Genomic DNA, 4,185 nt, shown 5'->3' on the forward strand with positions numbered 1-4,185 from the left:
GAACCAGCGACACGTCGCGCCTATTGGTTTTGACGTGGTGACCTCAACAGTCAACTACTCGGCTATCAGCGCAGTCGACCTGTTACATTACTGCAGCAGCAACTTACCAATCAGAGTGGATGCGAGGGTTGTGAGGGCGGCTCCTCAAGGACAATTTTCCTGTGGCGCATTGGAAGCCTGTACAACTGTACCTATAATACAAAAAATCCATTCGATAACAAATTAAGTTTTTAATAACAAATATCGAATGATGTGTATATTACCTTAAAAGTAAGATTTTGGTCGTGCATAATAGAATTAGCGAACTGTTCTTCTACTATACAAGTTAGGATGATGAAACAAAGGCTGCACTTGTTGATGCTTGACTCCATTCGTGTGTCAGCCATTACAATGGAGCTGGAAGTAAAGGTTTAGAAAATTTACTTAGGAAAAAAAAAACATTTTTAAGCGACTTCAAAAAAGGAGGTTCTTATGCTATAGCAATGTTATATTGTATTGATCTGACATAGGACTTGCTGTATCCGTCTTAATGCGAGGCCAATACCTTTTTACTCATGTCCAATCTTTTATTGATTCCATCTTTCTCCAAGGTTGCTAAGCTAATGCACCAGTACTTGAAAAAGGAGGAATTTTAATATATTTTGAACAAGTTAATATACTTACCAATACTGAAAGAACGTGACTAGTAGATTTGTTGGCTGTTCATTGTCTAGCGCCTGAATTTGTGTTAAATTAGGTGGCGTCTGTAAAAATGAAGGAGAATATACATTATCAGCACCAAATTACCAGACAAAAGGTAATACAGCAAAACATTATTATTGTAAAGTGAATCTTACATCTCAAACATACAGTATCTTTTACCTGGTGCGGTGGAAGGGTCGCGGGCGGTGACGGCGGCGCTGAAGAGGCGGCTGCTGACGATGAATGAGCTAGTGTCGTCATGAAGTTACGGTTTAAATGTGCTGCCTCATATAATGCTAATAACATGCCTTCTTCTCCGCCACTGTAGATAAAGATAAAGATATTCACAAAATTTAAAAATACCTACTCAAGATTTTTACATAACAAAATGATAAAAGAAGCCATTTTGTCTAAGGGTGGGTTTTGACCTCTTCACCGAATTGTAGTGGAATTCTAAGATCTATGGACTAAGATGGAGTTTAAGAAGTGCTTATACTATGAGCTGTTGAATTTTGGTAAATTGTCGATAAGCTGTAAATTAAGTCTGGGTCTAAAGTCTGGGGACAACATGATAAGTCTTGTTTTAAGATTTTATAGTAAGCACATTGGTTTGTTTTTGTGTGCTTGGTATAAAATCCAAAGTTATGCCCCACATAGATGTTCTACATATTTCAGTTTGAATAATACATGATTAAAATATTCAAATTGGCGAAACTAAGAGACAATGGTAGTCCTACAGTCACGAACATAAGAGCTACGGTATGATATTTATATAATATTCATTAATAATCTACAATATTAGAACGATGCTTATTGGCATACAATAGTGCTTAAGAAATACTACATTTTTACTGTACTTTTGTGTATCAATCAATCATAATCGTAAACCAACTATACAATCGTAACACAATTTTAATGCATGCTTCCAAGAAAGATAAGACAGCTTATCTGATTAGGATTTGCAAGAACCTCGAGCATTAACATCGTGGTTCAACTACTCAGTTAAAATGACGAAATTATACCATCTAAGGAGTTTACTGTAAATGAGGTTAAATGTTTAGTTCAATGGTTGAAATGAGTTTGAACAGGTGTTTCAAACTATCATTGTTAAATGAATAATAAAATTAAAGAAACATATTATAAAGTCAGCTTAAAATAGTTTATACTTAAACTTTAAGAAAAGCTGTAAGAAATTCCTGTTTTATTCAAATCAATCAGGCTCAGAATCAAAAAGAAGGCTTTTCAAAAGCTGCTAGTTACTGAATTCTATAGTTCTGTAGCGGTAGTAATTTTTATGGGTCGTTTCACCACTTTTTATGACCACAGTATGGTGACATATTCATTGTTTGTGATAGAATCGAGAAAAATATGCGAAACGTATATTTCGGAATCACAAATACCTATCTGTGTTTTTGTTATTTTTAAAGACGCGTACAATATATGCTTTTCTTACATTTAACAGACAATTAAGTTAAATTACACAATGAAAACAAGTCATAAACTTTATAATTTTTCAGTAATTAAATGTACCTGTTCCTCTGCCCTCTAATAATAGGCTGTGTTTCATCACTGGTAAGGAATTATACCGCCAACCATACTGGTGAGAGAAGAGAGCCAGCCTCCGCCGCCGCCGCCTCCTTGCATGCCCCCAAATGTGGACATGACGTAATCATTTAGTGCTGCTGTTATTACTTGACCATACCTTCAAATACAAAATTAAGAGATCATTGACCAAAGAATATTGATATAATTGGTTATTCAAAAGCATAGTCAATCACAGCTTTTTTAACTGTATCTGTATTTTTTTATTGGTAAATAAAAGCGTTAATAGCTTACCCATTTAGTGCCAATTCATCATCTAATATTGACAACTTCACAACATAAGGATTTGCTGATTCTTGTTTTTTGTAGTTTACAAGGAACATCAAAAGCATGACTACATCATATCCTAAAAGACAAACAAACTATAATTATACTGAATAAGAATAAAACCTCATTAGAAAGGAAAAAACATGCTGATTTTGAAATATACTAAAAGTATATTAACATAAAGACAGCCCGTTATCCATCTATACATAGTATAGCCTATTGTCATTAGGATAATGGACTCTGATATTGACCCAATTCTAGCAATTACATTATAATAGACCTAATGGAATAACAATACCATTCAAATATATTTATTACCATGATGTTGCCTTTCTGTAGAAGTGCATAAGAGCTGTATTAGTGGCTCAAACAATGAGTTCTGCATAAAGTATTCTACCAGAGGATTGTCATCAATGTTATCTATGCCAGTTGCAATGACCAAAAGAAGTTTCAAAACCATTGATTTCAGGCTGTCTGGCACATCACCTGCGAAAAAAGTATATGAGCTGTTCTTAATTTGAATATACATATATTTGAAATACGAGCTTTCTTTTGCTTAAAAGTATGAAGATTTGAAAAGAAAAGGTTGGACTAAGATTAAAGTTTGTTTTATTTAATGTTAAAATCCAATTTAGGACCCATGAACCAATAATTTAATCATATGTATTATGAGTTATCTTGTCTCTTAATCTGAAAATACTAGTGATATTTGTGGGCTTAAGGTATTACCTGATAATATAGTACTACAGTGTTCAAACAACTTTTGCATTTTATTGTCAGCATTCTCTGAACCAATTGTGACTGTTTTGATATTTATGTTAGAGTCCTGGCCAGCTCTTTGGTACATTGTTATTAACAGAGCACTTAGAGTTTGGAGAGCATAAACTAATCTGTAAAAATAGAATCTTGTTAACACCTACTTTTAATAAGTAAACATAACCTTGTAAGAACTAGTACTTGAAACACATTTTTAAAGTAATAAATAACAGGAATTTATAATTCAATAAGTCATTGAACTATAAGTTAATACAATATGTTTGTGAATGTTTATATTAGTATTTACCTTATGTGGTGTTCTTGCCCCAACATTTCAATACATTGAGACACAAGCAAGTTTATGCTGTCTTTCATGTTCATAAGTTGTTCAACAGAAAGTTTGTGAATCTCAGCTTCTAACTGGGGTATTTTGGGCTTCAAAAGAAAGAACTCATCCCAGAAAGTAGCATTATCAGTCGTTAAATCTTCGCCACGAAAGAAGGATTCGTAAATTTGAACTACCTTCTCTTTGAGGTGTCTTTTTGACCCTGATCCACTTCTCTTGCGTGTAGCCATATCTGTTATATTTTAGGAAGCACGACTTATGCACTCTTTCCCTAGATTCACCTATACTACGCCAGCTAAAGATGCCTTATCGGGCTTTCAATTTCTATGACAAATTATAAAGTAAATAACTTATCAGAGAATCTTAAATACGAATAGTAAATTACAGTTCGGTGTATGATTTATAGCAAACTTCGGTATCAATCGACCAAGTTAATGTAATTAAAAAAACTTGAAATTACTGAAAAGTCAACAAAATCGTAAACTTTCGTCACGTCTTTATTTTTGACACTCAAGTGAAATGAAATGTCAAGT

General features: G+C 33.5%; 1 pseudogene; it reads right to left on the reverse strand.

The window, feature by feature from the left end:
- Window positions 1-4,185, reverse strand: LOC113498113 (annotated as a pseudogene).

Source organism: Trichoplusia ni, chromosome 10 (genome assembly GCF_003590095.1).
Source record: "Trichoplusia ni isolate ovarian cell line Hi5 chromosome 10, tn1, whole genome shotgun sequence".
NCBI classification, from domain to species: Eukaryota; Metazoa; Arthropoda; class Insecta; order Lepidoptera; family Noctuidae; genus Trichoplusia; species Trichoplusia ni.